Here is a 13,750-nt window from a genome sequence, read left to right as displayed (position 1 = left end):
CACCGGCAAGCACCGGCACAAATTAAGCACTGGGATAACTACAAATTCAAAGGTGCACAAATATTCACTGTTCCTAAACTCAATATCTTGTATAAGGTTTAGAAATGCATATGTTTCCTTCATACCCATTTGTCATTCTTTACATTTTATCATATAAATTACTATGTAGTCAGTACACAATTAGGCTCAGCTCAGTTGTTGGCTCTGGGTATCATGTATTTTTTGGAGAATCTACAAACCTTATGCATCACCACGACCAGAAAGGTCTGTCCAACGCGTATTGATTTTGTAAATCAGCCTCTGTGACAAGACGTTACAGATGAAAATGTTGTCCAAAATATCTGGGTTTTTTCTTAGCCATTTTCCTTATTTTTATATTTCAATATTTACTTTCCTTGAGAAAAACATGAGAGATCTACACAAATTACTCCATGCTAAATTCAGAATTTTGTCTACTTTTCGGAAATGTATAGCTTTCAGGACTCACCCTTGAATTTTGCACCTGTTTCCACCACAAACTGCAAGTAGCTTGAAACCACAACAATTCTGAAAAATGAACTACCTTTCAGATAAAAAATGCAAAAACTGTGGTAAATAAAAGTGTTTTTTATGCAATTGTGCTTGTTCCGGAAAGCTGGGTAGATGGTGATATTAGTAGAGCAAACCTTTTGTTTATTACATTTTTAGAAAACAAATATGCTTTCCTATGCAGCTTCATCCAAATATATCCAAAATCCCTGGTACATTTAGAATTCCATGGGTGCTAGAAAAAGTACACACATTATTGTGGAAAAGTTATGAAGGCTTAAGGATGATGTACTCCAAATAGAAAAAAATGGCTTAGCATTCTAGCAGGAAAAGGCTCAGCAGCAAAAGAATTACATTTTGGGTATAAAGTAGGTCACAATTTATGAAAATAGATAAGTGATGTTAATGTAAATTATGTTTTGGAAAAGTTTATCACATGGAAAATTAGATCTTACTGGTGACTGCTAACGCACAGTTCACTTCGACTGTATAGAACTGTAATTAATTACTTGACACATCGTGATAGATTGATAGATGTTTTTGCAACAATAATGTATTGAGAATACATTGTGAAGGCATGTGTTGCAGTTAGTAGGCAGTTTAGTCTGGAACTACTAAGGTAGGAGATATGTTTGTTTTCATACTAGGCCCCTAGGTTTTCAGCAAAAAGCAGATATGGCTTCATCCTCCCTCTAACTCCAAATCTCTCCCAGCTTCCACTACAGACAACACATCAAAATTGTATTACATCATTCTCTCTCACCATTCCAGATGCCCACTGAGACATACAGGGCATGGAAAGTACAAAATAGTACACAATATTTTACCACTCAGCACATAAACCAATGATTTCCATCTTACCAATCAAGAAAGGCAGAAAAGCGTCACGCTTCCTAAATTCACCATTTTCCAGGAAATGTTCCGGGTTAAAGATGTCAGGGGTTTTCCACTCATCCTTATTGTACAGAACAGATGCCATATGTGCCACCACAGTAGTTCCCTGTAGATTGAATAGACATGCATTAATATACTGGCTTTAATTGCTCTTCAGAGGTGGAAAAAATCTCATGAAAATAAATTCTTTGCTGCTGAACTTCAGTATATAGACAAAGGGGGAGATCTCCTTTTCTGAGAATGTTTGACAGTGGTAGGAAGAAAAAAGTTATGTACTTCATAAACACCAAAGGCCTTATTCAATTTGCTAGTTCATGTTACAAATTCTTGAGAACTTGAGAACAGGTGCTAAGATTACAGTTCGCTGCTCTAAGGCTTTTATGACTAGCACATGTCCTTTCAGCACCAAACACTGCAAATCAACATGCATATAAACAATAGAGACAGCCAAGCCTTTTGAATCTGTAATACGAATATAGAGCAAAAACGAACAATTATGGTGGCCACTCTAAGCAACAGAATACTGCATTTGAATTATCAGTATCTTGAGTGGAAATTGAAAAAGGCAGTTAGGTTTTCAATCAATTCCAATGAAATTAGTATCCTCCTTTGAGCAAAAATGTAAGCAAGGGAGAATCTTAGGGGCTGATTATGATGGCGGAGGGACCACAACTGACAGCCTGCGGTGGGGGTCCCTCCACCATCGTAATGCGGAATTCCGCCTGCCAAATTATGATGACGTGTGAAAGTGTGGCAGTCGGGAAGACCGACCACTTCGGTCCAGATGGGCGGATTCAATGCAACCCATCTGAATGACCACTAGTCCCTGCATTGCGGCGGTGCCTTCCAGGCACCACCATAGGGATTATGATATCCCTTTCCGTCTGTCATTCCGCAACGATCAACCTGCCGTGAAATGTCTGGCAGAAACAGATAGGGGGCCTGTAGTGGGTCCCCCTTTAGCCCTGGGGTTCGGACATGTGCCCTGGGGGGCACCTATGGTGGGCTCCTACATATCCCTGCATCATGTGGCAGGCGGTCCCAAGTACGAAACAATGGCAGACGGACTGAAGCCCGTCCGCCATCGTAATCAGCCCCTTAGTTCCCTCAATGCTCAACAGAAATCAAGACATTTGTAGTAAGAGGACCAGAGGGATTAGAAATGTACATCCAAAAAAACTGGCAACCTGAATTCTTTCTAAATATTAACAACAAATCACTTTAAGGAGTACTACCTCTGCATACAGAAGTGCTTTTATTTACCTACCTGGCTGTAAAAGATCAGACTCGTTCCAATGGAATCTCGAACGAAGTTCAGCACTCAGATGCCCTACAGCAAGGGTACATCAATACTGCTACATACATATCTACACCAGTGCCTCCTCCCATGTATCATGTCACATTTACACCTAAATTACTCCACCAGCTGAAGCAAAAATTTAAAGGAGAATAGAAGATGTTCCTGTCAAGTTCTTCTTTTCAGCAAAATATTCAATTTATGAATGTATCTGCTCTGTAGTCACTATATAACAAGTGGACCATGGATGGGAATGAAAATTCTTCACCATATTATCTCAAAGCCTTCCAATAAACCCTATCCAAATCCATCAACATCTTTTCCACATCCATATCAATGTCTATAAAGGTGGGTAAACTCTCCAGCATCCCCACGATAATACACAAAAATAATGTTTTGATGAGGAGACGTGCCCCTTGGAAAATCCTCTCTGGTCTGACCATTTAATTTTAGTCAACAAGGTTCTAATATAGATGTGAGCATATTGCTGCTCACTGAGCATGAATTTTGAGTGTGCAATGGATCATCTCTTTAGGGTTGAATTTCTATGTAGTTTATAAAGCAAATGTGTTGACAAACACAACACAGAAAGGACTGAGATCTAGTTGGAGATGACTGCAGGGTGTATTTCAGGGTGATATAAGTTGTGTATCCTGCAAAATATAATTAGTGATCCACTTAGAATTTTTTGTTGGTCCTGAATCAATGAACCAGCCTGGCATTGACAATCATATTTTTGATTACTTTTTATATCCTGCTTTATGCGGGATTGACCAGGGCTTTACCTTCTATGAAAGTATTCTAAGACTACCAGTTGTCGGCTACAGTGAACATGTAACATGATCAGTCTTTTAGCCAGTTTTTGCATTCAGTAGGGCTACTGCCATTGATTAACAGCCCTGAACATTGATTGAAATATCAAGTGACCCCAACTACTATTGTGCTACAGGTATTCAGACAAAATATTGAGTTGAAAATATCGATGTACAAGAATATCGGGTCTAAAGTATCGTGATATTGAAATATCGGTCAAGAATATAGATGTCAAGAATATCAATTTGAAGGTAGAAATATTGATTTTTAAAATGTAGTAGTAATTAATATTGTTTGAGAAAATATAGGGCTTGATTATGATGAGACTCGGAAAGCCTCCGACATCAGGTTGGAGGCTTTCTGAGCCTCATCGCAGTTTCAGTTTCGACTGCCGCATTACCATGCAGGCGGTTGAAAGTGAAACCGGCCGGTCATTTCGGCTAGATTCTGATGAGCTCAAGGAGCCCGTTGGCCAGTCAGAGATGGGCACGTAATTCCTATGGATGACATTTCCGCCGTAGGGATTACGATGTCAGTTTCAACAGGCTTTCCATGCTGGGCTTTCTGACATGGAAAGCCTGTCGGAAAGTGACTTTGGGGACCCCTAGCATGGCGCCCTTCTCCCTGCGGCCTGGGGCAGAGGGGGCACCTACGGTGCCTCTCTGGGAATCCCTGCAACGTGTACCTCACAGTGCAGGGATTCAGATAAGCTCCCATTTCTCTATTGGAGCTTGTACTACGGCCAGTTTACGGCCACAGCACAAGCTCCCATAGGGAAATGGGAGTTTGCCTCATTACAATGTCGTATGGAAAGACTCCGAATGGCATTTGATTTGGCCGTACCCGTGTCGGTATCCATGTTTCTGACTGACTTGGAAACCTTTCCGACCAATTACAATACAAGGTAGTCGGTCGGTCATTCTGAATCGGTTCCGACCAGCATTCAGAGAGTCCGAGTTGGTCAGAGTCAAATCGTAGAGCTCTGCGGGCCGCATTTTCTGACTGAACGAATATGATCTTGGATTCTGACAGCTGTTTTGACTCGGTCTCTCCGACACAAATCAGCTGTCGGAAACCAACTTTGGGGGACTGTAGCAGGCCCCCTACACCTGGAGGCCTCTGGTTGAGGCCGGTAGGGGTACCCATGGGTCCCCTCTTTCCAACCATGCACCACGGGGTGAATGCCACAGGGTGCAAGGTTCGGCGTTCAGAACCATCATAATCGGTCTGTCTGACTCCCTAAACCCGAGTCGGCCCGAAACGATTCCGACAAGGAGTCAGTCGGAGTGGTTTCGGACTGACATCATAAAGAGGCCCCATATGCGGTCGCATGGTCGCATTGTGATTAGGTATGCAGAACCTCCGCCAGTGGTCGGGCGGTTCCCATACCGATATGGTGTCGGCCGCCCAACATAGTAATAAGGCCCAAAGTTGTTTAAAATATTGTGTTTTAAATTATTGTTATGTATTTTAGTTTATATTTTGAATGTATAAGATGTAATCTTTTGTATAATTATTGTTTATGTTTTTTTAATATATTCGTTACGTTTTTTGTTGCAGTTATTATATTGAATTTTGTGTTGTTTAGTACCATAGCAAGTTGTGGGTTTTATAGGGATATAGGGTGAGATGTAATTTAGGGACTCATTATGATGTCGTGACGTTCACCACCGCCGAGCCGGCGGTGGCGACCTTCACGACAGTGTAACAAACGAAACCCCTGCCATATTAATATGGCAGGGGTTTCGCAGCAGACGCAAAGTGCGTTCGCTGCTCTGCAATCGTTACGATTGCCGGCCGGTCGGAATTGGCCCCTAATATGGTGGTGGTACCTAGCTGGCACCGCCATCCATATTAGGATGCATTGTTGTCAAGGCCTTTCGAAAAGCTGGCGGAAATTGCTTTGAGGGCCCGTTGCGGGTCCCCGGAGGGGTGGGGGGCCTGCATTTCTATGCACAAGGTGGCAGGCACCGCGCGGTGCCTGCCACGTTGTGCATGGGAAATGCACATCATGTTTTGGGGAAATTGCGGTGGGTGCTGCTGTGAGCAACAACCGCCGCAATGTTAACTTCCGGAATGCAAATTAATAATTTGTTAATTAATCATGTTAATTGTGTAAATCATTTTTGATCAATTTTACGAGTGTGTTAGGTGTGTTGTAGGGGTAGTACTGTAACTATAATTAATTAATAATTAAAGATAAATGGCTTGTTATTAAATATTTGCATTGTGTAAATATATATATTTTTAAAGTAAATTATTTGGTGCTGGTTGAGAGTTTTGTGAGGTTATACGGTGGTAAGTAAGTAAAATGTGCATAATAATTTTTTGGTAAAAAATTATTTTTCAATAAAAAAGTGTATTTGTATGAAAATTATTTTTGAATTTTATTTATAATAATATTTGTAGTAATGTGTGTTATGTATTTAACATTGTAATATGTTTTTACTTTTACATTTTTGTTAAATTAGATAAAAAAAATTATTTTATCAATTTAATTTGTTTTTGAAGTAATTTTATTTTGTTTAAGATATTTTGTTCCTTATGTTGTTGCACTAATTGGATAGGGAATAGTAAATGTTATACTTCCGCAATCCAACACTTTCCATACTATTGAACTTGCTGTAGTGGAAATAGTTCATTTTACCCCTCCACTATCCAACACTTTTCCTACTGTTGTACTTGCTGGAGTGGAAATAGTAAATGTTACCCCTCTGCTATCCAGCACTTTCCCTACTGTTGTACTGGCTGGAGTGGGAATAGTACATTTAACCTCTCCGTAATCCAACACTTTCCCTAATGTTGTAGTGGCTGGAGTGGGAACAGTAAATTTTACCCCTCCGCTATCCAACACTTTCCCTACTGTTGTACATAGTGGAGTGGGAATAGTACATGTTACTGTTCCGCAATCCAACACTTTCCCTACTGTTGTTTTGATTGGAGTGGGAGTAATACATGTTACCCTTCTGTTCTGCAACAGTTTCACTTCTGTTGTAGCGGCTCAAATGGTTATAAGAAACAAAACCTGTAATGAAATATGTTTACTACTATTTTATTTATTCGAGAGAGATTTGTAAATTTTACCAAGTTTTTTTATTTATGTATTGTGTGAAGTGGGAATTGTATGTTTTTATTTATTATAATACTTTAGGTAGTTTCAAATAAATTGTAGTGGGAATAGTTTATATGTTACAATTTATATATATATTTTTTATATTGTTATAATTTATATTATTGTCTTTTTGTTTATATAAAATTATAATATTTGTAATTATTGATTTTTTTATATATGGGAATCTTTTTACTACATTTAAAGAATTTTAAGTTATTTAGTTTTTTTAATTTAATTTGAATGGTGTGTTTTTAAAAAATACTTTTTTATTAGTATATGTATATATATGTATTTTTATAATATTACATTATTTTATAATTATGAAATTATAATAGAAATTTATATTAGTTTAAAAATTATTTCTTAAGTAGATATATGTAAACATATACATATTAATTATTATATATGTGTGTTTAACTTCTTTTAAATTGAGTTAATTTGTTACATTTGTTAAAATATATATTACATGCATTTTATGTTTTTTAATTTAAGTTATTATTTAATTTATTTAATATTTTTTAACTTATTTTATAAGAATTTAAAAAACGTTATTTAGTACAACAATATTAATTACATCGATATTTTTTTCAATATTGTTGTACTTCCCATTATAAAGATATGATGACGATATTTTTGTCATCGATATTTTGTTCGTGATATTTTTGTATGGCGATATTTAGGGGGTCGATATTCTGTCATTGAACCTGCGCTACACTTCTGAGAATGTAATGCTAATTTCTTTTAAAGATAAGTGACAGAGCATGGCGGCCTTTGATCTTCAAGACGCACCCTCAAGAAACAAAATGATGGAATGAATGCTTGAATTAATCTCAACCACTGGCAATCTCACAGTCAGCTATTCAGTCCTCTTTTAATAGCCCCCTTTACCTCTCTAGACAGAGACCTGCCATGTATCTCATGCTCACAGTGCCATAGGACTCAGGATACAGCTCACTAATAAGGCCTAAGTAAGCCAAACCTGGTCTGGGGCTACTTGTGCTGCCATCTGGAAGGGACCAAGCATGGCATTTCAGGCTGAAATATTCCTATCAGAGCAGGAATAAGTTTGATTTGGATATGGCAGGTCTCTGTCTAGAGGGACATTGTGGGCCAAAAACAATGAAGTAGAATGTTGCTCTGAGCGATGGCCAGTGGCTGAGATTAGTTCAACCATTCCTTCCATCACTTTATTGTTTATTGCAATCTTTCATCGCGATCATATCACCTTTTATCGTATGGGTAATATTCTCCTTTTAAATGAGTTTCTTTTATGAAAGCAAAGTTTGAGTACATTAAAGACATCACTTACGTTTTTAGAGTGATTGAAAATATCTGGGTTCTTGCTGTTTGACCTGCCTGCTTAAGAACCATGGGAATGTTTTGACAAAAAGCATATTGGCTGTGCCTTATGTTCAGCGGGGAAGGATAAGGCTCTATCTACCCTGCTTTCAAACTTATACCTAGTAACACTCTGAAAAAAAGGGCAACAAGTAGTGCAATACAATAAATAACTATGAAAGTTATACAATAAATGAATAAACAAATATGATTTATTCAGTTATATCAGCGATGACCCTTTGAACCATTAAATCAAGTTCAAGACACATTGGTTATCCTTCCTAGGACCCTAAGAATGCCCTTGTGTTTATATCAGGCCTCCACTGTTCAAGTAGTATGTATGGAATGCAAAAGGTATTTCTATGTTCACTGTTAGAGATGTGTGAAATACAAATCGGAGGCAGCATGTAATCCAAATACAAAGTTTATTGTAGGTCCATCTTCGCCTCACTCCGAGGATCCAATAATGAGCTACCAGAATCCTTCTCCACAGGGTAGAATTTAGCTACCCTGTTAAGGATCTCTATCCTGTGATCACTTGTTTTTAACACATTTTTAAACAATTTTACTACCTTGAACAGTTGACAATTTAGACAGCTTCCCTTCTTTGGGGATTTGATTGTTATCCAGTCCCCCTCCTGTACAACTTTCCTCTCATCATAGAGACTTGTCCTCTGCTCCTTCTTCTCACGCTCTCTCTCTGTCCACCCATCCTCTTTACCATCATGATTATTCACTTTCCTCCTGCTTTCAATCACCCAACCTGGAATAGTCTCACAACTAGGAACCCTCCCCTTAAACAACTAGAAGGGTAAGATACCCATAGTAGAGTGTGGTGTTAAGCAATATTCGTGCACCTTTCGTCTCATTTCATTCTCCCACTCCACACCACGCACCAAAGATTGCTGAAGGCAGCTTGATAAAGCGCTCCACGACACCACTGGATTCAGGGTGGTACAATGCTGCCTTCTTATACTTGATCCCTTTGTCCTTCAAGAAAGACTCCACTACTTCAGAGGTTAACTGGGCACCATTATCAGTGAAAACAAAGGAGGGGAAACTCTCCCTCTCAAATAGTTCCTTCAGAAACGTTATTACTTTTCTGGAGTCTACCGAGTTTACGATCTTGATCTCTGGCAACCAAGAATATACGTCTATGCAAACAATGACATACCTATCACAAGACTTCACCCTGATCGGTGCTAAAATGTCTAATGCTATGTACGCCAAAGCCCAGTAGCCTCTTCTCTCACAACCATGGGCTGAGTCCTGCATTTAAGTACCTTATCACTCTTTACACACTCCAGACAGTGTCTTACTTCCCTCTCAATTAACATGTCCATTGCTGGACACTAGTAGTTCACTTTAACTCACTCCTTTGTTTTTTAAATGCCCATATGGCTGGGGTGGGCATGGTTCACCAATCTTTTCCTGATACCACACGGCTGAATCAACTTATTCCCTCTCAACAACAAACTGTTGACAACACACAATTCATCTTTAACTTGCCAATGCCCTAAAATCTACTGGTCACACCTTCATTTGGAACACCAACCTCCCAAAATCATGCCCACTATCTTCTGCAGCACCTGATCATTCTGGAGTCATCTCTTCCATTCTGACTCCTGGATGAGCACCTCAGTTACCTGACACACCTTCACTTCTTCATCAACATCTTCCCATGCAAAATGGTCTCCATCCGCCACACTATCTTCCTCATGTGTGTGACACAGCCTCGAGAAGCAGTCAGCCTGAATGTTACATACCCCCGGGACATACGACACCTAAAAAAAAACGACTGAATGGCAACCACCCATTTACGGATGTGTTGTGAAACTAAGTAAATGCCTTTGTTAGAAAAGAACTTCTTTAAGGGGCTTGTGATTGGGTTTGACCACAAATATGTCCCCAAAGAAACTTTCTGAGCTTCCTTAAGTCTCAATAAGCACTAAATGCCTCTTTTTCCACAACCGAGTAGTTGACTTCAGCACCCCTTAAGCCTCTTGAAATGGAAGGAATCGTCCTGCCATGACCACCAGACCTCTAGACTGCCCCAATCCTTTAGAACTGGCCTCAGTCATAACCAGTGTCTCATCCCTAATGTCAAAATTGCCTAAATCATATATGAACCCTTCAAGTATTCCTTTATGTCATTAAACTCTTCCTCACAAGATCTACACCACACACACTCTTGCCAAGCAAAGCCCTCATACACATGGTTCTCTCAGCAAGCCTGGGCACAGATTTATTATAAAACTCAGCCATGCCCAGGAATTTCACACATTCCTCTTTGTCTTGGGGATACGGTATTTGATGGCACACACCAAAGCACTCTTGAATCAAATGCCATTTCCCGTGATCAAATGACCCAAGTACTCTATCTATGACACATTAAAGTTGCACTTCTCAGATTTTAATGTTAGTCCACTCTTCTGCAACCTCCTCAGCAAATCACACAACCTCTTGTCATGCTCACCACGATCAGTCCCTACACCAGTATGTCATGCTGATAGACCTTCACCCCTTTGCCATCTTCCAAAATTCTCTCCATGGCCCATTGAAAAACTGATGCTGTAAAAACAAAACCATACGGCATCCTGAGAAATTTTAAGATGCCAAAGGGTGTGATAAAAGTGGTGAGTTCCTAGGAAGAAGGATGTAGCTTGAGCTGGTGATAAGCCAATGTAAGATCTAGCGAGGAAAAATGTTTGGCACAATTGAGGGAACATAAAATGTCATTGATATTCGGAACAGAGTAATGGTCCACAACAACCAACTTGTTAAGTTCCCAAAGGTCCACGCAAAGCCTGGCCTCACCACTAGCCTTGTGTGCCATCACAACTGATGCGACCCACTCTGAGGCTTCAATTGCCTAGATGATGCCATTGTCCACCAACTTATCTAATTCAACCTTCATACTTTCCCTTACCAAAATCTGAACCCCTCACACCATGGCAGCTTTTGGTTGTGCCCCAGTTTTCAGCATGATCAAGAGTATATATTCTTTGAGACAACCCAAACCTTTCCTGACGACCTCAGGAAACTTTTCCACCCATACATCACCACAAGTTGCAATCGTCCCTACTGTGGGGACATCTCTGACCCTCACCAGGGGATCCTCATTAGGGTCAAGATATGCATTTGAGTCACGTTGGTGAAACCAACAAAGTAGGGAATCTCCCTTGATCAAAACGTAGATTTTACCTGGTATTACACGATCCTTAAACTCAATAGTGCCCCAAAAGCACCCTAGTAACTTAATAGGTTCACCTCCGTGCCACTTCGGTTTCACATCCAGTTTCAACAATTTTACCTTTGTTTTCAAACAACGGTCATAGAAAGACTTTGGACTGAGTGTTATCTTTGTGCCTGAGTTGAGCATAATTCTGACGGGCACCCCATTAACAAGAATGGTCTCGAAAGGTCCATCAGGCATACCATCTTCCATTTGCTGTACGGTTACCACCCCAATTGAACTGTCATGATCGTCAACATCATCACACCCAACCTCACATACCTTCTATGCCGTGTTTGAAGATCTGCAACACTTTGCAAAGTGCCTCTTCCTCCCCCACTTGTTGCATACCAGCTTCCACGCAGGACAGTCCTTGTTGTTGGCCAGGTGGCCAGCATTCCCAATCAGAAACATTTCCCCACAAACATTTTGTTTTTGGTTGCAGCATTTTCTTGCATCATTTTATTTTTCGCAGTTTTGTCTTGAACCAATTTCACCGCCACATTATCTGTTTTTTCTGTACTATCATTGCTGCTCATAATGAACTCCACATACGCTTTTGAATGTTCATACATCTTAACAATTGTGGAGCATATTCTCAAGAACGTGTGATAACCATCGCAAATTTAGCTTAACCCAACTCTTCACATTGCAGTCTATCGCGGGAAAACAACTCCGTGTTAACGTAGTATTCTCAACCTGGGGGCACCATGCGATAGTCTCACAATAACGCGACAAATGCCCGCGTTAAAATTAATGCGATGCTGAAAAAATGTGAATCCCCAACGCAACAAAAGCGTTGATGTGCCAAAGCGTGATACAAAAAGCAGCGATAACCAGCGACAGCCCTGCAATTCCCACGCCTCATGCGGGAAAATACACCATAAAGGCAGTCTAAAAAGTAAACCGCGTAGCACCATGAATGTACCTGGACCGAGTGCAGAGGACAAAGCAAACCCCACAAGCCCCACAGACGACCAGTCCACGACCTCGGGGCAGGGAAAGGCAAGGACAAGAAGAAGAGGAAGATGCGGTTCAGACCGCAAGAAAACAGGATCTTGATAACGGAGGTGACGGAACACCATCAACTACTGTGCATCACCTCCACTGTGTCATTAGCAAACAAAAATGGCATATATAAGAGTCCATCATGGACAAGGTGAATGCAGTCGGCGTGCTGAAGAGGTCAATGGAAGAGCTCAGGAGGCGCCGGAATAATGTCAAGCGCAAAACCAAGCAGATACTCACCAACAACCAAAAGGCAGCAATGCAGACCGGAGGTGGGAGTCCAGCGCCACAGGAGGAGCTGGATGAGATGGAGGAAATGGTCTCCACAGTCATCAGTGGGGAGACGGTGGCAGGAATTGGGGGACCCGACACTGCTCAACAAGACCTGACACAACAGCAACATGGTGAGCAATGATGACCAGAGACTGGGGGGATTGGGGGAGATGGGCACAATGACACACATGCACAATTAAGTACAGCACACTACACACCCACAGTGACTCTGAAGCATGTCCCTGATCCCCCTGCCACACTGCAGCACATCTAGGAACAGCAAGTAGGCCACCGTCCACTATGTGCCCAGAGGGGCCCCGTCACACACACCACCAATCCCATAACCAACCCATGCACATGTATCAAACCCAGCAATGCGGCGTGTCTGTGAGCAACACTGACAAAGCAAGGGACACTGCATGACGAATAGCATTGCCGCAGTCAACATACCATGAAATGTTGCATGCCACAACACTGAGGTGGCTGAGTGTGGACCACATCCAGAAAGGAGCAGTTTACACTCTGACACATCCACATGCACAAACAACCCCTGACGTCAACGAAACATCTGCGGACAAACCATGCCCCAGACCCCCAAATCCCAACAAGAGACCACAGTACCCAAGTATGCAACATCTCAGCACAGTAGAAGCACAGAAGTCAAAGGCACCCTGCATGAAAGGGATAAGGAGCACCAGAATCAGAGCTGCAGGGGTGACTCTCCCAAAATGCAGCACACACACATAACATGCAGAGCACATCGTCATTGACAACAATGTGGTACAAACTGCAACACATCCAAAACAGAACACGGGACACAACTGGGGCCGCTCTTATATGTAGAAACTGGCCAATCACTTTTGGCATTGCAGGGACATGTGAGTTGAAAATGGCCAAGTACAAACACACATCGGTGATGTCGTTGAAATGTCCACTGTCCTGCATCAAATAGTCAGCTCCTCACAAACGGTCACAATGTACATTGTCATGCAGCCTGTATGTAAACTTGTTCAATGCGTCAACATACATGTCAACACAATGTCCACATGTATCTCCCCTTCACATGGCAGAGGGACAATAAACACCTCCTGCAGGGCAGACCAGACAACTCCTCAGTGACGATGAAGAGGACAGCCACACCGTCGCCCTACAACAGCTCATGGACATCTACGGCAACCCACCTCCAGGAGCAGGTAATTCCAGTTGCTTCCCGGAGACCCCACCCCCTGCACAGACCACACAGCAGGAAGTA

The sequence above is a fragment of the Triturus cristatus genome, chromosome 4_2, assembly GCF_964204655.1.
Source record: "Triturus cristatus chromosome 4_2, aTriCri1.1, whole genome shotgun sequence".
In the NCBI taxonomy this organism is placed as follows: Eukaryota; Metazoa; Chordata; class Amphibia; order Caudata; family Salamandridae; genus Triturus; species Triturus cristatus.
This window is presented reverse-complemented; position numbering follows the sequence as displayed.